Here is a 23,590-nt window from a genome sequence, read left to right on the forward strand (position 1 = left end):
GTTTGAAATAAAACATATCTAGCTGCTTTTTTTTTTATTTGATAATTTGTCTGCAAAAGTTAAAAATGAAGCAATGCCTTCTGGGAATTTTAAGACCGATCGTGTCTGCAAGGTTGTTGGAAGTTGGAGATTGGAAGTTGGAAATTGACTGAGATTAAGCTAGCAAAAAAATGAATAGAGGCATCAAGAGTGCTGCTCTCAGCAGAGATAGACAGTGAAAATGATCTGTTAATTGTCATATTGGCATCATATCAGCATTTCCTTACAGATTTAATGTTGATGAAAAATATATAACGTTAGTTAGGTTAGGTTAGGTTACGTTAGAAGGTTGGTGTTGTTGTGTTCTCCCTGTATCTCTGAACAAGAGCAAACAGAAATTCAATTATTGATCATTTTCAAACAAAACTCCATGTAGTAAGATAGGGCTTACAGCAGCACTGCTGTTAGTTTGGATGGGCGTGCAAGCCACAGCAGTTCAGCTATGCGGCCATCTCGCTTCTCATGCAGGCAGTTTGTCTGAGGCATTAGAGAACAGCTCATCTAAAACACAGTGTTGAAAAAACGTTATCTGTAACTCTAGCTGATGGTTTAGGCACAAACAACCAAATTCCCTGATGTTGTTCCATTTTTCTTATTTCTTTAGGGGAATTTAATATCCCAAAAGAACACATACGCACTCGGCTATGATTTTGGGAGATTTAGGGAGAAACCTGTGTTATTGTTCCTATCAGGAGGGGACAAACTGTTTTGTTCAGAATTTGGTAAGTTGTCCCATCTCGTTCAAATTCTGCTAGCACATACACTGACATACCACTGTTGCATATACCACATGCTCACTCCTCCCACCACCTCCGGAGGGTTAGATATTACACATTATAATGTTGGACTCTTCTCCTCCTCCCCATGTACTTAACCTTGTGTCTCACCTGTGTGTTTTCAAGATAACAGCCCGAGAAATCCCTGCTTCTGTGGTCGGGCGCTGCAGGGTTTGGTCGGTCTTTGGATGTATATGGAGGAGGCAGAGGTCTCATGGGAAAACTTATCCCTGGAAATGAAGCTTCGTCCACCTTTGTGTGTCAGTTCTGCCTCCTCTCCCCAGCTGCTTTTACACCTACATCCTCCACCCTTGTCCTTCCCCGTCTCACTGCTCTCTACCTCCTCCTCATTCTCCATCCTCCTCCCTCCTCTCAGCTTCACATCAAAGAGGAAAAAAACACATGAACACAAAGGATGTGTCTTTTAAATGTGGTGCAGATGTAACAGAGAGCAGAAAGAGTGAGCTATTAGACGTTTGTAGTTTTAAAATACCTTTTGATTTTTAGATTACATAACTTCATATCATTCCATGTAATGGTAAGAACAATTGGGAGGCACTTTGACCTGTAACAATCTTCAACAAAACATTGATTTTACCTCCCCTGACATTTTACCAGTACCAGTAGAAATGGCATTAACAATAAAAAACATCACCAGGCTGAGAATGCTAACTGCTTTGAAGATTGACACAAAACTGAATACCCTACCTGCTGCTTAAAAGTAAAACACAAGATGGTATCCATCCCGGCGTACTGACAAGCTTAGGAATGGCTGTGTAGTTTCATGGAAAAAGAGCAGGGATGACATAGATGATGTAGTGGGACGACAATTGACTGATTTACATTGTGTTTCTCTTTGTTATCAGTCAAAGATTTGCTGAGAAAGCACAGGAACACGTGATCTTAGAAAGGGGGAATCCCCTATTTCTTACACCTATTCATCTCCTTGTCCTTTGCTCAATCTCCCTTTTCTCTGTATCTTCACTTATCTCCTGTTAAACACACACACATAACACTTTTCTTTAGTCAACCACACCCTTTGTTTCAGTCCAGTAATTCTTAGGGCGAGTGTTTGCCACAATCAGAACATGATTGTTAAGAGTGCCCACTGTCATACCTGAATATCAGTAGACCAATTCACCTCAAGAGTTCACGCTGTTTCTCTTAAAAGCGAATCATAATGAAAATTGTAGGTTTATGAGCCAGAAAGAAGGAGGGGGGTGGAGTGAGGAGCGCTGTTTGGTTTCCAAGCAACAGTTAATGCTGGGTGCAGCGAGAGCTGCAGGGTGGGTTCCTGAGTTCCCATGTTTCTGCCTTCGTCTCCACATTCTCTTCCTGAGGAATTTGACCTGCCTGACCTCTCAGAATATGTCTGGATTTACCCTCCCCTCCGACACACAATCACAGTGCACTGTAATCGAAAGCCTTTCTTAGAGCATATCTAACTCCCTCTTTTTTGCCTCTTCATCTCAGGGGTAGCATTGGCCACAAAGCAATTTGTGCTGCAGCTGATATGCAGGTTGAATTTAACTCCTCTTCTGATCAAAATGTGCATCCAGTGTTTCTTTCTGTAACATGTAACCTGCTGTTAAAACAAGGCATCTGATGGAACGACAGGCTTAGACTCCAAGCTGAGCCATCAGTGGAAATCCACCTGCCAAGAAATGTTTGCTTTACTGATGATAATCAAATTTGGAACAACAATAAAAAAAAACATTTAAGCTTATTATAGTTCTATGCATATTCTGAATGTCTCTCCTCTCAATAAATATATGTTAGCATGTCTCTCTTTTAACAGTGATGGCTTATTTCTACGTTTAAGTGTTTTAAGACTTGCTCCCACATCGTATCTGTCAGTTAGATATAAAAATGATCAGTAATGCATTGCAATCAATGGAGTACATATTAACACATAAATATTTCTTTAAAATCCCATGTAAAAACATTTGTATTTGTGCACATACAGTTTGTAAAGTGGCCCAGCTGTAATTCCAACCTAAAAGACATGAAACTCAGTGACTGCCGGAAAGGAAGGCAGAAATTTGCTGCTACTTTGCTGCTATATTCGTTGTGTGTGTGTTCGCTTGTGCATGCCTGCTATTGAGTGAACATGGAGGTGTATGGAGGATGATCAGACAGAAGGCCATTTGAGAGCACTGTACACACTCCATCTGGACACACATTCGCTGTGAAAAGGAGTGTGAAAAAAGAAGAAAGAGACACACAGAGAGACGGTGAGATTAGGATCTTGAATTTTAAAAATCAACCTGTGAAATGTCTTCCAATGTCTCAACACTCCTTTTGCATGCTGTTTCATCTAATTCAGTAAATTCAGTTTGCACATATAACGGAGTCATGTATCTGTTACACTTCTTTTTTCATTTTATTCATTATAAAATGTTGAAATAAAAATACAGCATGACATTTATATTTTTTAAAATGTAAAAGAGAGGAGAAATATATACTGTAACTCAGCTTAATGAAAAGGCAGTCCAAACGAAATCAAGTTTCCAAACATTTATTTTCTGTCTCTGCCATGAGCAGTTTGGCTAACTAGTCGCCCAATTTCCTCTACCTGCCCTGTTTCCTGCCTCTTTCTACTAATCAACCAACTCAACTCACCTGCTCTCATAGCTGCCCCTCATCAGTAATCAACCTGGTATATATACTCCAGCATCTCCCACATTCATTGTCAGATTGTGCTTCTCCCTTATGCAAGAAACTCCAGCACTTTTTCTTGGACTGATTCCAATGCTTGTCTTCACATGTGGATTTCCATTAGCTGACTTCCACCTTCACGACCTCAAAACCAGCTCTCTCCAGTAGCGTAACATCATGGTGATAGGTGCCAGTGCAAATATTTTTTTGTGCCCCTTAACACAAGCGTGCGCACACACGCACGCGCACAGCTACTTTTTTCGCGGTGGGCCTATCAATAATGGGCCGATGGGCGGTCGTTTATTTCATCGTTTATTCATTCATTCATTCATTTCATTCATAGACGTTTCTCTGTCGACCCCAAGAGAGTGATAGGTGAAAAAATCAAACTGAGCTTCAGCGTCTTTACGAGGAGGACAGCAACAGGGCCAGGCTGCCTGGTGGACGGAGGCAGAAGGCTAGCGAGGAGCTTGAGATAAACATGTGGGGATGAGTTATCAGCAAACGGGCACACCACGAGAGAGCGTCCCGCAAAATGATCAAGGTGCTAGGGTGCTGGGGTGCTGGGGTTTCAATTAAAGCTGCTTTCCAACTATCCCTGGTTTCTTGAGTGCAATTGCCCCCTAACACCACCCATCACAACTGTGATAAATGTGGGCTCTTCCACTTACATAAAATATGCCTAGCTGCTACAATGATTCTGTTAGTGTCAGTCCTGTTTCACTGCGCTGTTAGCCCTTTGGCATAACATCTGTGGGGATTCTGGTGGGGGGTTATTTGAGCCACACTTGAAGACTGTGTAGTACCTCTTTCCAAAAAGGCAACACTCAAGGACAATCCCACAGACATATAGGCTGTTTTATTATATTCTCTTATAACCCAGCCTACATTTGGCTTTCACATATTCTAGTCTAAGTACTGCTCCTCACCTGTTAATACTTCAAGAAACGCCTTTATTAGTTTATTAGTTTATTAGTTTATTAGTTTATTAGTCCTGCCACCTTCAGAAGTTTTCTGATGACTCATCAATAGTTGGCTGCATTGAAAAGTGTGATGAGAATGAATACAGGACTCTTGTGGGCAACTTTCTCACTTGGAGTGAACTGAATCACCTGCAGCTCAATGTGACAAAGCCAAAGGAGCTCATGGAGGCGGTCTACAAAAAGGGCCAAAGCGGACTCTTTTTCCTCAGGAGGCTGAGGTCCTTCAACCTTCAACCTGACTCAAACACGGTCAATCTTCTTTTTTTTTTTTTGCACTTCACTTTTTGCACATTATTAAACTGTATTTTTCACATTTATTTATATATATATATATATATATATATATATATATATATATATATATATATACACTATATTACCAAAAGTATTCGCTCACCTGCCTTTACTCATTCTATTAACTGAAGTGCCATCCCATTCCTAACTCATAGAATTCAATATGATGTCGGTCCACCTTTTGCAGCTATTACAGCTTCAGCTCTTCTGGGAAGACTGTCCACAAGGTTGAGGAGAGTGTTTATAGGAATTTTTGACCATTCTTCCAAAAGCGCATTGGTGAGGTCACACACTGATGTTGGTCGAGAAGGCCTGGCTCTCAGTCTCCGCTCTAATTCATCCCAAAGGTGTTCTATCGGGTTCAGGTCAGGACTCTGTGCAGGCCAGTCAAGTTCATCCACACCAGACTCTGTCATCCACGTCTTTATGGACCTTGCTTTGTGCACTGGTGCACAGTCATGTTGGAAGAGGAAGGGGCCCGCTCCAAACTGTTCCCACAAGGTTGGGAGCATGGAATTGTCCAAAATGTTTTGGTATCCTGAAGCATTCAATGTTCCTTTCACTGGAACTAAGGGGCCAAGCCCAGCTCCTGAAAGACAACCCCATACCATAATTCCTCCTCCACCAAATTTCACAGTTGGCACAATGCAATCTGAAATGTACCGTTCTCCTGGCAACCTCCAAACCCAGACTCGTCCATCAGATTGCCAGATGGAAAAGCGTGATTCATCACTCCAGAGAACGCGTCTCCACTGCTCTAGAGGCCAGTGACGGCGTGCTTTACACCATTGCATCCGACGCCTTGCATTGCACTTGGTGATGTGTGGCTTGGCTGCAGCTGCTCGGCCATGGAAACCCATTCCATGAAGCTCTCTGCGTACTGTACTTGGGCTAATCTGAAGGTCACATGAAGTTTGTAGCTCTCTAGCAATTGACTGTGCAGAAAGTTGGCGACCTCTTTGCACTATGCGCTTCAGCATCCGCTGACCCCTCTCCGTCACTTTACGTGGCCTACCACTTTGTGGCTGAGTTGCTGTTGTTCCCAAACGCTTCCATTTTGTTATAATAATATATATATATATATATATATATATATATATAGTTCTTGATATGTGTTGTTTGTATATCTGGAGTTTGTAACAAAAATACTTTTTTAATTATTAAAGTCTTTCTGATTCTGATTCTGATAAAGTCAATAAAGTTAATTACATTTCTGACAGGTTGAGGTAAAAGACTTAAATAAATTGCATACAAAACAATAATTCCTGTCATATTTTGAGCACAAATCTATTCAAATCCATCCCGGCACTTCTCTATTGCTTAGAAAATCCATCCAACTGACTGGTAAAGGTGCCGATTAAACAAAATGATTATTGCACAGGTGTGCCTTGGACGACTCACAGTGAGAGGTCACACTAAAATGTGCAGTCTTATCTTGATAAAAAAGGCCCAGATATACAGATTTGCTCACAGATACCTCAACAATGTGGGAAGTGGCAGGGTTGGGGTACCATGGATCAGAAAAGCCATGTCAGTGGCCATTTTTAGACAGGGCACCAAGCTGCTCCTCCTTGAACTGGCACCTTATCATCGTGGAGGGGTTTGAGCACCTGAATGATCCTAGGAGCTATGTTGTCTGGGGCTTAATGCCCCTAGTAGAATCTCCCAAGGAAAACAGGTCCTAGGTGACAGGTCGGACTAAGATCGGTTCAAAAGCCCCTAATGACAGGCAGAATATCGAGGACATTTACGTCACCCAGATTGGCATCACCGGGGCCCCACCGTGGAGCCAGCCCGAAGGAGCGACGTGTGCCCACCCTCCAGTGGGCTCACCACTCGCAGGAGGGTTCAGAAGGGGCAGGTGCTGTGTGATTTGGGTGGCGGTCGTGGGCGGGGGCCTCGGCAACCCAATCCCTGGACGGTGACTCAAACCATGGGGACATGGATTGTCACCTCGCTGGGGGGCAAAGAGCCTGAGCTGGTGCGGGAGGTTGAGCGGTACTAGCTAGAGATAGTCGGGCTCGCCTCCACGCACAGTCTAGGCTCAGGAACCCAACTCCTTGAGAGAGGCTGGACTCTCTTCTATTCTGGAGTTGTCCGCAGTGAGAGGCGGCGAGTTGGTGTGGGCTTGCTTATAGCTCCTCAGCTCAGCCGCCATGTGTTGGAGTTGACCCCAGTGAATGAGATGGTCGTTTCCCTGCGCCTTCGGGTCAGGGATAGGTCTCTCACTGTTGTCTCGACTTATGGGCCGAACAGCAGTGCAGAGTACCTGGCCTTCTTGGAGTCCTTGGGAGGGGTAATGGAGAGTGCTCCAACCGGGGACTCAGTCGTTCTACTGGGGGACTTCTACGCTCATGAAGGCAGCGACAGTGTTACCTGGAGGGGTGTGATTGGGAGGAATGGCCTCCCCGATCTGAACCAGAGTGGTGTTTTGTTACTGGACTTCTGTGCTAGTCACAGTTTCTCCATAAAGAACACCATGTTCAAGCATAAGGGTGTCCATATGTGCACAAGGCACCAAAATGCCCTAGGCTGGAGGTCAATGATCGACTTTGTGGTTGTGTCATCTGACCTCTGGCCGTATGTCTTGGACACTCGGGTGAAGAGAGGGGCTGAGCTGTCAACTGATCACTACCTGGTGATGAGTTGGATCCGCTGGCAGGGGAGGAAGCTAGACAGACCTGGCAGACCCAAATATATTGTGAGGGTCTGCTGGGAACGTCTAGCAGAACCCTCTGTCAGGGAGGTCTTTAACTCCCACCTCCGGGAGAGCTTGGACCAGATCCCGAGGGAGGTTGGCGACATTGAGTCTGAATGGACCATGTTCTCTACTTCTATGGAGCTGACATGCCTTCCATAGAGGAAGCAGAGGCTGGGGACTCAGAGGTTGACTCATTCATCACCCAGGCCGAAGTCACTGAGGTAGTCGGGAAGCTCCTCAGTGGCAAAGCACCGGGGGTGGATGACATCCGCCCTGAGTACCTCAAGTCTCTGGATGTTGTGGGGCTGTCTTGGTTGAGACGTCTCTGCGGCATCGCATGGCAGTGTTCCAACTATCGGGGGATCACACTCCTCAGCCTTCCTGGAAAAGTCTATTCCAGGGTACTGGAGAGGAGAATTCGGCCGATAGTCAAACCTCGGACTGAGGAGGAACAATGCGGTTTTCATCTGGGCCGCGGAAGACTGGACCAGCTCTATACCCTCCGCAGGGTGCACGAGGGTTCATGGGAGTTTGCCCAACCAGTCCACATGTGTTTTGTGGACTTGGAGAAAGCATTCATTATTTTTATGGGCAGAATTTCTAGGCGCAGTCACGGGCCGGAGGGGGTCTGGTTCGGGAGCCACTGGATTTCATCTCTGCTTTTCGCAGATGATGTGGTCTTGTTGACTCCTTCAGGCCAGGATCTCCAGCATGTCCTGGGGCGGTTTGAAGCCAAATGTGAAGCGGCTGGGATGAGAATCGGCACCCCCAAGTCTGGGGCCATGGTTCTTGACCGGAAAAAGGTGGCTTGCTCCCTCCGGGTTGGGGGAGAGTTACTGCCTCAAGTGGAGGAGTTTAAGTATCTTGGGGTCTTGTTCACAAGTGAGGGAAGGATGGAGAGTAAGATTGACAGGCGGATCAGTGCAGTGGCGCAGTAATGCGGTCGTTGTATCGGACTGTCATGAAAATGGATGGATGGATGGATGGCACCAAGCCGCCAATTTGCCTGCCCTTTTGGCGGCTGTTCCGCGGTTTAAGACAGAGGGCGGTAAATTGAGGTCTGTTTTGGTCCACAGGGTACACTTATTTCCACCTCGCCTGCTATCTAAAAACGAGGTGGAAATGTGCCGGCCTCTGCATGAGATGGGCGGAGGTGTCAATGACCTGCACTGTTGTGCAACCCACAGCCGGGGAGTTTTAAAACCAAGAAACAGCTGATCACAGCAGTCAGTCCATCACTTCATCCGCGGACATTAAGATGAGCAACTGGACAGCCGCAGAGATCCAGGAGATGCAGCGTCTCCTTGGTCTGCACACGTTGAAGGATCTCAGCTTCCACAGGAAGTAAAGTCTGCTCATCTCTGTCTTGTAAACAGCTTCAGTGTTAAGGCAGGAACACACCGGCCCCACCGTTGGCTGTTTGAAGCATTCGGCAAGACTCGGATGAAGTCGGGAACAAATCTGTTTGGTATGTTCAGCTGCTTTTGGAACCGCGCAGATGTTGTCTGCTCCAATTCAACATGCAAAGTCTGAGAAGGTTGGCAGTCAGTCATCTGAGTCATTGGATTCTCTGATTGGCTGTGTGCCAGCTGTATGACCATTCTTATTGGCAGCATGGTAGCGAATCAGCGCGGTGTGTGGGAGGGGCAGAGTAATGTTCTGGCACAAGACTAGCTGTTATGTCTGTTCAGGATTAATTTATCTGTGTTCATTTGGTAATGCCTTGCTGCATGTTCATGTGTATGCAGCTGTTTTTGTCTGAAATAGTTATGTTTCATTTTGATTGAAAGTAAAGAGAGTTGTGTGCTTAAGCCTCTCATCCAGCGTCTTTTTATACACAACACAAGCGCCACCCGCTTATTGCATCTTGCGCAAGCGCAGAACGTACATGCTACTGTGGAGTTGGCACCACATCAAAGCGGTGTGTTCAATGCAACTTTTCTGCCAAACGGTTCAGACCAGAGGCAACAGAGATTATTGTTTTTACGATTACACGTTCATTCTGGCATTTGTGAACGCCACTCTCTCACAGTTTAACTTCGTTGAGAGAGTGCCAGATTTCCATCGAGCCTTCCAGGCGAAAACCCGGCTAAAACACATCGTGAACACACCTTAATATGTAGCGGAAAAACAACCAATCTGGCTGTTGTGTATAAAAAGACGCTGGACGAGTGGTTTGTGCATGCAACTCGCTTTACTTTCGATCAAAATGAAACTTAACTATTTCAGACAAAAATAGCTGCATACTAAACATGCAGCAAGGCATTACCAAACGAACACAGATTAATTCGTCCTGACATAACACTGGCAACACCTACCACCACAGAGTCGTACCGCTGCATGCGTCATCAGCATGCTAAGCATGGAGGAAAAAAACAAATGAAGGTAGCAGCACTACCTCAGAATCTGCCTCCACCATTAATACAGCATCTTCGTATGATTAATTAAAACAATTTTATGAAAAGGTCAGTGATGATCCTGGTGGGGAAAATCTGACCTTTTTGTGTAAACTTTGCCCGCCGGGTTTCAAGAAGCAACTCTTTCAGGGTATGTGTGATAGAATAAAAAATCAAAAGACAAGTCAAGGGCAAGCCAAAACAGATCCTCTACCACCCAAATTACACGGTGTACAGTAGCGGCTCCACTGTCTTCATCTCTGCCGCAGCTGGACAACCTGGTTTTGTAGTTTATTGTTGGAGAGCTGCAGCTTCAGTGCTAAAACTGATAAAATAATTGCTGTCTCTGGTTCTATATGTTCTATCTGTATGTATCTATCTCCCCCTCCTGTCCCTCACTTATACACACAACGACAGCCGAGTCATCAGAAAACTTCTGCAGGTGACACGACCCGGTGTTGTACTGAAAGTCAGTGGTGTATTTGGTTAACAGGAAAGGAGACAGTACAGTCCCCTGTGGAGCTCCTGTATCACCAACCACCGCATCAGACAGAACATTGCCAATAACAAACTGTGGCCTGCCTGTCAGATAGTCAGTAATCCAGGAGATCATTGTGTTGTCTGCACCCATCACCTGCAGCTTCTTCCCCAGTAGCAGTGGCTGAATGGTGTTAAAAGCACCGCAGAAATCAAAGAATGTGATTCTTACAGTACCTCCTCCACCATCCAGGTGCGAATGGTCTTGTTGCAGCAGGTAAATGACAGCATCATCAACTCCCAAGTGGGGCTGGTAAGCAAATTGCAGAGGGTTTAGCAGGGCTCTCACCTGCAGCCTCAGGTTGGCCAAGACCAGCCTCTCCAGCACCTTCATCATGTAAGATGTGAGGGCCACTGGTCGGTAGTCATTGAGGTCTGATGGTGTTGACTTCTTTGGAACAGTAACCAGGCAGGACATCTTCCAAAGCACTCTGAGTTATTTTAAAGATTTCCATGAAGGCATTAATGTACTGTAATAAATATCATGACACACTGTAGTGCTTCAAGAAACCTCCATAGGGAGTTTTGGGTTTAATTCAGATATATCAATAATTGCCATCAATGATAATTATTAATTATGATAAATAATAAGATCCAATTTACATTAGATCACCTCAGGGCATCACCCTTGAAGAAGGGATAACCAATTCACAAAATCAGTCTCAGAATAAGGTACTAAACTGTCAGTTTGTAACTCGGATTAATAATTAAATTAATAACGTCAACCAATTTTGGAGGTCTTGACAGAGTAGAGGTTGGCAACATTCACTCTTGTACAACATTAAATAGACAGCATGAAGGCTCAAAAGTATTTTATTTTTAATACCAAGTTGAAAACACACTATCTAACTAATATGTACTACGTGTGTGTGTGTGTGTGTGTGTGTGTGTGTGTGTGTGTGTGTGTGTGTGTGTATGTTGCAGAACAAAGAAACAGTGGTGGTTCTCACATCATGTGCTCATTTACTGTGGGTGTGCATGCAAAGACCTTGAGTCTGTGTGAAGCATAATTCAGCTAAGGTCAAATCAGCTGAGTAGCAAGGCAAACTACAGTAACACCAAACAGTGAACAAACACATAGATTGAACACGTGTGCATTACATCAACCACAGTTAAAAGTCCTGGTCTTAGCGGTGCTATGCGATGCTGAACGCTCTCGGCCCAGTTCAATATTACAAGTCTAAGAGAACGTGCTAGTGGTTCCTTGGCTGATGAGGAAGGAGGAAAAGGTTGTAGTTCCAATGTTGAACAACGCTGTTCCTGCTGTGCAAGATCTGATGAAAGACAGCAGGTGGAGGAAACTGGTCTCTCCTTTCCTTTGCAAGGATAGCAGCTTGGTGCTAATTTACTTCAGGTTCCTTGGATTGTGGAGTTAGCTGTTAAGCTTTGCTATGCAGTTCTTTAGCCTGCTGGAAATGCCATTGGCAGCTCTCAGCAACTGTTAGGCCTAGCATAATACAGAAGAAGAGAACTTGAGGGCAGGCAGTCCTGTGGGGAGAGAGGTGGAGAAAGAGAAGCAACTGGAGTTTTGACTGTCCGGTCAGTGGGGTGTCTGACAGCCTGACCAATTGTAACTTAAAGCTAAATGCACGTAGGTGTGAAGACTGGGAATTTTGGGAAACTGAGTTCAGTTCGGAGTCCATTTTGAAGTCCACAATGAACAACTTAACAACATTTCCCAACAACATTTAATCAGCAAAACTGAAAGCTGAAAGCTCTAGTTACAAACTTTCCAAAGGGAACAAGTCAGGAGTTTTAAATAATCATTAAAATGTATCAACCATATTCTTGTGCGCAAATGTGCATGTTAATCTAGCGATACCCATATAATTTCTGCTGGTGGAGGATCGATAAAGGTAATGCCATTAATATTTTCCTCATTAAATGCATATTTCTCCCCTCTCATTCCACCCTTTTTATGACCTGTCTCGCCTGAGCCACAGACTGAGATCCATGCACACTTGTTTCTGAACTAGTTATTTTTGTTTCACTACCCCTCAAATGCGCAACAATTTCATGTTAGGTGCTTCGTTGCTATATCTTTGAAATCAATGTATTCAATGTAATGTATCCTTTGTACTTCATGTTTAAAGGAAAGGTTTTGTAGATCTACATCAATTTTACACACATGGGCCAAAAATAGCCCTCAGACTTTAAGAGAAACCATTTATAATTTGACATTTTTGCCCTTAGGAACATGTTTACAGCAGAAAACTAATCACTCATTTCCAAACTCAAAAAGGCTACTTTTGCACATCTGATGCTTTTTAATCTCATAACCAGCTATGACAGTGTGGGTGATTGTTTTCAATGATTATGTGTGTGTGAGATAATAGCAAAATGTGATCCCGGAGATGCCCATGGTAGCAAATATTTTGTATTTTGCCAGGTCTTTATACATTTGTCTTTATGTCAGATTTTTTCAGCATGATAGCATTACAGACCTGCAAGTTGCAGTGAGGAAATGTAACAAAAGATGGGTTTGGTCCAGCAAGGGTGAAGAATTTGGGAAAGGACCATTGGCTGCATGACTTTTTGCTTCTGGCCTAGATTTGTTTTGATGTTTGCAGAAACTTCAGAGGTGTGTAATTAAAAAATGAATGCTGAACATGCAGTACAACCTATTAGCACTCAGCACTCCTCATTGTCATGTTGGCTGCAGAGCCAGCCAACATGACAATGAGGAGTGCTGAGTCCCATCGCAAGATGTTCTCTAGTTTCACATTTTTTATATTAAAGAATACATTTGATATCTTAATAAGTTTTTATTTTTAAAGTAGGAATGGCAAATAGAAATATAAATTATTAGTCAAAAAAATGAATATTCGAAATATTAAAGAATTTGTTTTTAAAACCTTTTGCAAAGGCACACTAAAATGGGGTACACACATAAGGGTTTTATAAATCTTAAGAGATTTTTTATCGCGTGATCAAACGTGATCTACAGTAACCAATGGCAACAACCGCAGCATCACCGGGCTCTTCATTAACAGAAAAGAGCATAGACTGTATATAAAAAAAGAGTAAATAAACGTTTTTAAAACTTTAAAAGACATGGAAGACATAGAAGAAGGAATGATGGTAGTCCTCGGACTATTGCTGTCCCTAAAATCCCGAAAAAAAAGAGAAGAGAGTGGAAAAAAATCTATGACGGTTAACGGTAGTGCTAAATGGTTAACGTAGCACCGATGCTAAACCCATTAAAAACATCAAAATGGCTAATTCAAACACCCCAATAGGAAAAGTTAGATCTCACCTCTGTTTTTATTTACGTCCGCTTCCGTGTTCCACAATCAGCTGGTTGGCTATGTTGCGTTTTACGTCACATTTCATGGAGTAGTGACTCAGGAGTCGTCGTCTTTCTCCACACACGAAGATTTTTTATCATAAATATTGAACAAGTTTAACATCTACAATCGTCGGCCGTGACCCTTTTATGAGCAAATTATCAGGGCAAATTGACTCTTAACACAACACAGACCACATGATAATCGTATAGGATAATCTTACAAGACAGAAGATAATCTTCTGTGGTCAGGAAGGGGTCAAATCGAAGCAAAATCAGCCCGATTATCGTTATGTGTGCACCCCATTTAAGCATGCATCAAATCACATATGGTTAATTTTTGACATAAGTTGTGCATTAGATGGGGTTTGTAGAGCTTGTGTATCAAGGGGTTAACAACAAGGGATTACTTACAAAGATGCAAAGATGTGAGGTTTTTACTTGATGGCCACGCCTATCCAGCATATCACACAAAAGCTATTATTAAGGTTTTATTAAAGAAACAAGGCTTGCTTTTCTTTTTGTGTGAAAAGGAACTTGGTGGAATCAAGCTTCACGCCTGTTATCAATTATGGAGATGTATTATATATGAATGCCTCTGCATGTCCTCTCATGTTGGACAATGTGCATCACAGGATTCTGACATTCATTGCAAACTGTGATGCGATATCTCGGTTTTGTCACCGTCAATTTGTCACTTCCTGCTACAACATGGATTTTGCAACACTGAGGGAGAAATGTAACAAACCGAAGATTGATAAGAAGCACAAAGGTTTTTCCACATCACCTTCATTACCCAAAAAAATAACTGCAATAACTTGAAATCAATGGCTAAACACATAGTCATAGAACTAAAGCTTCGTCCAGTGACTAACTTTTCCTCATTAATTCTGACTTTGATAACGGAACATGAAAGGTAAACAAAGCACCCCAATTCCTCTACTGTCATCTGCAAGAACTAAATGTTTTCATCTACTCCCACCATCAGATGAAGAAAGGACCAAGCAAATTCACTTCATTTGGGATGGAAATGTCCCCACAACAACTGGAAAATCAATGTGTGTGTGCTGTATTACCCCAATGAGGTAAAGCAAAAGCTGAATGTATTTTAAAACTCAAGTTCAAGAATTGGTGCACAGTTCACCACAGCGAAGTCAGTTTTAGGCTTGATTTCACCATTAGCCCCTTTCACACTGCCTTTTCGAGCTGGGAATATTGCACAGTTATTCTGCCTCACCATTTGTATGAAAGTAACAGACATGGAATGGGGGAACAGTGCCCTGGCCAACCACAGTAGAGGCACTGCTGACTCAAAACAAGGCGTTGATATTCCTGAGTGCATAACCAGATTCTTCCCACCTCCATGGGCCCCTACAGGGCAGCAGTCGGAGCTCTGGGGATTCTGCAATATGTGAGAAGCGCTGGAGTGCTGGCAGAGAGTGGGAAATCTGGCTGGGTCAGGACCTGGTAGACCTACGGCGGGTAGAAGCCCTCTCTCACAGTCTCCCTCTAAGACAGTTATCCAGGTGAAGGACTAGAGAGATTCCTGAAAAGGTAATTCGTCCTGTAGACTCTAAGACAGCTTTCTCCGAGCTAACTGGCGCTGGCTCATTCCACCCACTCTGAGGTGCCAGGAATGCAAAATCTATTGAGTACTCTGCTGCTGACTGAGATCTCTGGCATAAAGAAATTAGCCTACTTGCTGCCTCCAACCCATGTATAGTGTGACTTAAGACTCTCCGCATCTCATGAATAAATGTTGTTTGTGACGCAAGGGCCGCAGAACCCCCTTCCAATAATGCAGTTCCTCATTGTGCTGCCTTTCCTCTCAGTAGGTTCATTGTATAGGCCATTCTGGACTCATCAGAGGCATAACAGGGGTTTGGCTTAGTGGTAGAGCCAGCCTCTTGGAAGGTCGGAAGGTTCGATTCCTCTGGTCTGCACGTGGAGGCGTCCTTGGGCAAGATACTGAACTTCAAAAACTGCTCCTAATGCGCTGGTCAGCACCTTTCATGGCAGCCACCGCCATCAGTGTATGTATGAATTACTGTAAGTCGCTTTGGACAAAAGTGTCCGCTAAATGTAAATGTAAACAGGATGGCTTTATATTAAACACATGGGAACACTGTAAAAATCTGCCACAAGAATGTATGTCAGTGGAATAATGGAACAAAAGGTTCCCTGGCAAGGGGGGAATGAGGCTGGGTAGAATGAGTAGCAGTAGGAAAATACTTACAGAGGGGGGTGTCACTGAGGGGGTCGCTGGAGGCTGGGAGGTGAGCAGGTTGATCTGGTTTCCGAGCTGGGAGATGGTGGCACTAATAGTCTGGAGTTAGTCCATCAACTCCTGGAGCATTTGGTCATGTCACAAAACGAGGATCCCTTGAGCGTTTTGCACCGCTGGGTCCATATTTGGGCCAGATGATTCTGTCACGCTGTGTGGTGAGGGGCAAAAAGGACCAAAAGTGGAAAGCAAGGCAGGAGTAGAGTACAGGCAGAGTCTGTCGGAGAGGGGAGAGGTGTTGGGGGGGAGGTTGCTCACTGTGTCACTGGTGGACCAGGTGGCATGTGGAAGCTCGGATTGAGCTTGAGGCGAGGGTGCCAGCTGCAGAGGTTGGAGGCTGGGTTTTGGGGGTGCAGAGCCTCTGATAGTTGGGAACGCAATTGATCACTGAAGGCTGACGATACGAGAGATTAAACATGAGTATATTGATAAGGGGCTTTGTGAATTGACTTGGCAGTAGCTATATACCAAGTCGATGTAGGGAAATCATCTGGCTGCAGGCAGTGTGAAGACCAGAGCTTTTAAGCAGGCACTGATTGCACATCATTTTAAATTCAAACATGAGCTGGATTTAACATCACAGCCAGCCAGGAGTGGAGAGACCTGGAGAGCCTCAATCTGAGAAAAACTGCTGGACCAGACCGCATCAGCCCTCGTGTGCCAGCCAGCTCTGTAGATTTCTCTAGCACCTCTTTAACCTGAGCTTTCACTTTCAGAGAGAGCTGGAAAACATCCTGCATCCTTCCAGTGCTCAAAAAAGGACATCCTAGATGAGTACAGGCCGATTGCACTGACCTCTCACATCATGAAGGTAATGGAGAGGCTGGTTCTAGCACACCTCAGACCCCTAGTGTGTCCATCACAGGACCCCCTACAGTTTGCATGTCAGCCCTTTGTTGGGGTTGGTTGATGATGCAATCATCTACCTGCTGCAGGAAGCCTACTCCTTCCTGGATAGACCCAACACCACGTTCCCTGTCATGTTCTTCGACTTCTCCAGCACCTTTAACACCATCCAGCCCAGGCTGCTGAAGGCCAAACTGGAGAACATGCAGGTGGATTCTCCCCTTGTCACATGGGTCGATGACTATCTGACAGGCAGACCACAGTATGTGAGATTACAGAACTGTGTGTCTGACTATCTGATTGGCAAAACTAGGAGTGCAATGATACGATATTAAAATCGGATTTCGGCCCCAATACTGACAAAATAGTTGGATCAGGGATTGGAAAAATTAACAGAGCCAAGGGCCAATCCAGTTTTTTTTCCCCCTCTGTTGCTATGTCATTTGTCAGCAGCACGTGTGTGTCGCATGCTGGAAGAGCATGCCACGCCAACTAGTTCGACGGCTGTTTGCAATGTCTGCAAAGTAAATGTTTTTAGGGGTGGTAGTAGTACTGCAAAGTACAGTACTACCAATTTAGTCAAGCACATCCAAAAGCACCATGCTATGGAGCATGCCGCATTCCTGCAGCTCAACAAAACCAAAGGAGCAGGAGACTGTACAGCCCAGCAACTAACTTTGTGAGATGCACTTCAACGACGCGAAAAGTTTCCAATGGAAAGCTTGAAAGCATTGGCAATAACACAGAGAGTTTTAGAATTCACTGTTTTAGATGCTCAACCAATATCAGTTGTTGAAGACGAGGGCTTCCATCGACTGGAATACTTGGAGCCAAGGTACCCTCTTCCATCACACGTGTATTTTTCGACAGATACACAAAGCCCAGGCATTGGTATCAGTATAGTGACTGAATAGGGACCTGGTTGGCAATTTTGTAAAGTGGTGTGGGGAGAACAACGAGAAATACCTAGGTGTGGTGCTGTACAATAAACTGGAGTGGACTACAAACATGGAGGCAGTCTACAAGAAGGGCCTGAGCTGGCTTTACTTCCTGAGGAGGCTCAGGTCCTTTAATGTCTGCAACCGGATGCTCCAGATGTCCTATCAGTCTGTTGTTGTAGGCACCATCTTCTTTGCTGTGGTGTCCTGGGGTGCAGGAATCAAAGCTCTGATCTTGTCACCCTGGAGGAAGGGGTGTAGGACCGGATGCTGGCAAAACTGATGGCAATCATGGACGATGCCTCTCACCCCTTCCACAAAACTCTGGACCAGCTAAAGAGCAGCTTCAGCAACAGACTGATTCAACCCTGCTGCCTTAATGAACGGCACAGGAAATCATTACTACCTGGTGCCATCAGTCTTTACAACACACATAACAAAACACAAAGCACACACATAACTATTGTGCATTAAATTATTTCTGTACATAAACCTGCATCTGTACATAAACCTGCTGCTTTTTCTCTTGCACCTTATGTTCCACTTACCTCAACATGTAATTTTATTTACCTCAGTATTATTATTTGTATTTTATTTCATATCTACTCAAGCATTTTATTATAAATTGTATTCTGTTGTTAGGAATATTCTATTCTATTGTTTTTGTTGCATATTGTATATAGTACATTATTGTTTCTTAATGCTTCTATATTTGCCCTTATATTTTTATTTTCCTTGTACTAAATGTACCTGCCACTATGATGACCTAAGTCTAAGTCACCAGGTGAAAACATTAGCAGCAGACACTGTCACAGTTAGTTCTAATATTGGGCTTATGTATGTGATAATCTCACAAATTGAACAATCACATTTTTTTTTTTACCATTTGCAACACAAACTGTGTTTCTGGGGGGAATGGACAAATAGATGAATGGATGAAAAACTGACAGATGCTGGCCATATCGGTGGCATACCACAGCACTTAACACTCAGCCTGCAACCATACTGTCTGCTAAGTAGAGTGCAAAGGTGGAGAGGAGGGAGACAGAAAACACACTTTGGAGAAAAGTGCATGTGTTCAAGTTCTAAACTGCCATACAGTGGTCAGTTAACAACAGAGATGAATATGAATACTTGAAAAAAAACCTTGCAATGACAAGCAAGGTGAAATAGGTGAGTAAACACTGTTGTTTATGGCTCACTACAGCTCTGGGCTCTGCACAGGCCCATCACCAATGTCACTGATGCTCAGAAGTTGGGTACCGTGTTGATCTGTGCAACTGAAAGTGACGGCTGCAGAGCCTTCATGTCATGGGCACATACCACGTCATTCTGTAATGTCAGGATGATGTCTATCACTCCTGTAAAGGTAAACAAGAATTTCCTTAAGAAATACAGTCATTTCTGAGCTGTCTTTGCCAGGTGTGAGATGTGTGATGTCCATAAAAGATTCTGATTCTGATGCTGTTTTCCAGCAACTTAAATCTGTTCAACTGCTTCCACCCCAACTCCACTGATGTAGTCAGGAGCATGTGTTTGGACAGTAGTGTGTGTGTTTCAAAGAAAGAAATAAGCATTTCAATTAGAGCAATCCCTCAAACCAGAGATTGTTTAGACAAGAGACAGCAAACTTAATTTTCATTTATGTTCAGCATTATCTATGCATACGGACCAACAGACCTTTAGTAGTCATAAAATATGCCTGTTTATTATTATTGCAAAAGTCCAAAACAGTGACGAAAATTTTATAGAATAACCTCAAAGTTACTGCATACTCAGACCATACTCATACTGCTGCAATGGTTTAGTCACAGAGGCTTGGAGTCCAGCCAAGAGCAGTCAGGCGGGAAATGACTAGCACTTGGACCAAGGGCTGCGTCGTGTCCTTTGTAAGGAAAGACTGGATCCTAAGGATGTTTAAGAGTGGTATCAGGATGGTCTCTAGTATTTGCTACTGTTTTTGTGTCTGTTTTCACTGAGACACTTTCACACTAAATTATGCTAAATCATTTATTAAATCTTGACCATGGCCGTGATACATACCAGTTGATACATACCTGTAATGTTGCCTTCTTTCATAAATCTTGTGTAAATTGTAAAGTTAAGCTTAATACAGTATGTTCAAACCGGCTACATGTTGGCAGGTTTAGACAGCCATGTCTAACTTATATCAAACTTTTTCCAAGGATAGAAAAAAACTTATTGTATTACACTAAATGCTAAATTGACAAGAGGATATAAACGATTTATAATTTGACATACCTTATTTGAGACATATTTTCAGGGACTCTGAGGATATTGCGATTCTAACTTTCTGACTTGTTGTTTTACAGAGGACATCAGTTGCATCTGGTCAGTGCATCACCAATGGATAAGCCAAAGCAAAAGTGAACAAACATTTGTAAAACCTGTAAAGATATAGAGAAATGAGAAAATGACACGTCAGCTTTTTAATCATTTTCATTACCGTTATTTTTAAAGTCAATATGTACATCTAAATACAGTCCATATATGAAATAGTTGTGTGCTCTTATAAACTAACCACTCCCACACTAAAATTGTATAATCTTAAATCTTGCAAAATCACACACGCATACAGACACATTATTGCAGAGGTGTTGAGAGAGTTGACCTGTGGCCTTATAATCAGTGCTCACTGTGTTCCAGTGTGTTATATAAGGGAGCAGCGAGTGCTAGTCAGATCCTCCTACAGATGCCTGAGCAGTCACGACTAATGCGGATGTTCTCCATCCATCCACTCAGCCTGGCTAACACAGACTTCTCCTTAGCCTCTGCTCCTCGGTCCCACACAAACACACCACATACACAACAGTAGGCACAGACACACACATGCATACGTACTTGGCAGGCATATGAGTAGTTAGGTAAAAAAATTCCCATAGACAAATACAGTCTGCATATGTTTATTCCGACAAGTGTATACAAAATCAACAACAAATAAAGTGAAGTGTTTATGATGTGGAATATTAGGTTTGGGCAGGAGAATATGAGGCAGGGGCTGAATGATGGAGAGGAAGCACAGAGGAGAGCCAGACCTAAAATCAGATAAGTCACCCATGTCCTCCCAAACGTTAGAGGATGTAAACCAACAGCGCTAAATGTTTTTGCTTTGTGACATACATGATATGATCGACTCCTGCTCATTCTACAAATCCCGTAGATCCCACATCCCTTCAGATTTATTTTTCCAGTCTTCGGGTAAGGGTTATTTCACCATAGACCTGAGGCAGCCTTTGGGACCTCAGTACCTCAGGCTGTGAGAAGCCTGTAGCTGAGAATAGCAGGCAGAACCTACCCACCATCTGATGTTCTTGAGCAGTGCTGTCTGCAGGGAGAGAGATGAACCCTGATGAATAAATATGAAGATAACCTGCACCTCTGCTGCACTTTTTCTCTTCCCATTCCCCATATGGTTCTACTGAAGGAAAGGAAGGGGAGGAAAAAAATCTGAGATTTTCAAAAGAAGCCTTCTGGGCCATTGTATTTGTAAATGTGCATGTACTGGTTTGTACGTTCCAAGTACGTGTGTGTCTGCTTGTTTGTGTATATGTGTATCTAACTATCTCTCTTTGTGTGCCACCATCTGAATTTGTGCATTCACATTAATGTGTAGTTGTGTGTGCGCGTGTGGGCGGCACTGTGTAGGAGTGTGCTGTAGCTTTTTGACAGAGCCTCCAGTAGCATGTATTCGTGAATCTTTTGTTTTATTCTCCATCTCCTATTCAGCTCCACAGTAATCACACCTAGGAGTGCCGCTCAAGTGCTGCTGACCTTGAATAAAGAGAAACAAAAAGGGCTCTTTAAAGACTAATTTTCACTGGTCATCAAAGCTGAATGCTGACAGCAATGATGAGCAGTTTTAAAACACAGGTCATTAAAAAAATATTTGCACTATAATAATAAGCAGGACGAAGTCCACTGACGTTTTTCCAACCATTGATGAATGCAACAAACAAGACCAGCTCAGCAATCACCAATTGCAAATACTAAACAGGAACCTCTGAGTGTGTGAAATCTGTTTCGAATATGTAAATCTTTTTAATATCAGCAGCAGTGGGTGCACTTCCTGGACACGGCTCATGTTCTGGCTCAGTAGGAAAGCGGTGTGGGTGGCAGATTGATCCATTCAGGGCCAAATTATACCTTGTTTTGACTATCAGCAGGTCTACATGACAATGGGAACGAGGCAGTCAAAGTCCTACAAAGTGCCCTACAGGAAGGAGACAGAGATGCAACACAGACTATAATTAACACCAAGAACACTCAAAAGCAAAAAGCAGATCAGAGTGATCAGCAATGCAGTAATGCAATGCTGAAGCTCTGTTTCACTGTCATTCAGTAGCATTTTGTGCGATGTTGTCTATTACTTACTACTTGCTCAAATAAATGTAATTAATTTTACCTAGAAATATGCTATAATAAATATGATTATCTATTTAGTAAGGGTTACATCTTTACAGTTACAACAGGGTAGACAACTGGCAGTTAATATGCCTTGCACAGACATTTTGGCGTAATGTATTTATAGCTGTATAGCTGTCATTTTCAGCCGTTACAATACTGTTTAACATATAAAGTTAAATATGATGGTCCAACATTTTTGCTGTTTTTATTTCATGTTCTGTGTTGCTTTGCTCGCATCTCTGGTATCTTCCCAACAGTGACATCTCAGACTAAATGTGTGTTTTGGGTAAACTCAAGCTGTCATTTTGTTTTAGTCTGTGGCACAACAGGTAAATTGTCCAACCTAGTGTTAGTGCTGTGGTTTGCACAGCTGGGGACACGACCCTTATGGGGTGCTAGGAGTTATAATAGGGCATTGCTAAATGAGAACTTCCAGGTTAACATAAATCAGGTGATGAATCAACACCAAACATGAAAACCACTATAACAAAAGCAAGAATATATGACGAGGCCTATCTCACCCTTGGCTTCATCAGTACAACAGTGGGTAATGAAGTGAAACCAGAGTGTCTCAAAATCATGGATAGAGGAACTAGAGGTGCTGAGAGTGCTGCACCACCCCCTTAAATGATGCTTTATCAAAAACAAATGACGGTTTCTCCTAACTCAACCTGCTATGATTTTTTAAAGAATCTGCAGAATCTCTCCCTCCTCATGTCCTTGTTGTTGCTGACTGTTGATGTGCATGCTTCGACCTGTAATATGTTTATGTTCAATTGTTCCATCTGCCTTAGTGCAGTTATTGTTAAAGCAACATTATGTATTATTATTTTATTTTTTTTACCTTAGAATAACAGCATCAAAATCATTTTGATGATACTGTGTCTTGTAATAGAGTGAATGGTGTTGCTAGTAAAATGTGGGGGGTGCAGAATCACACAAAATGGCAATTTCTACATGATGTTGATTTAATTACAATGACATGTACGCTATACTGGTCATTCATATGAATACAAACACATGTTGCACACCATTTCTGATGACTTCGTTATGTGTCCTCAGCCCCATCCTCTACGCTTTGATCACCTGCGACTGTGTCGCCTCCAACAAGGACAACATTGTGCTTATGTTGCGGATGGACACAGTGATATGATGCATATCTCAACGGGACGAAGTCGCCTAAAGGAGGGAGGTGAACAGTCTGGTGCCATGGTGTGAGGACAACAACTTCACTCTCAACACAGGCAAGACTAAAGAGATAATAGTGGACATGAGGAAGAGGAAGAGACCTCATCGAGCCACAGTACATCCAGGGGCTTGAAGTAGACAGGGTGCACAGCTTTAAATACCTGGGTGTCCACATCAGTGATGACCTCACTTGGTCACTCAACACCACACAGCTGGTTAAGAGGGCCCAATAGCAGCTG

This window comes from Acanthopagrus latus, chromosome 9, assembly GCF_904848185.1.
Source record: "Acanthopagrus latus isolate v.2019 chromosome 9, fAcaLat1.1, whole genome shotgun sequence".
In the NCBI taxonomy this organism is placed as follows: Eukaryota; Metazoa; Chordata; class Actinopteri; order Spariformes; family Sparidae; genus Acanthopagrus; species Acanthopagrus latus.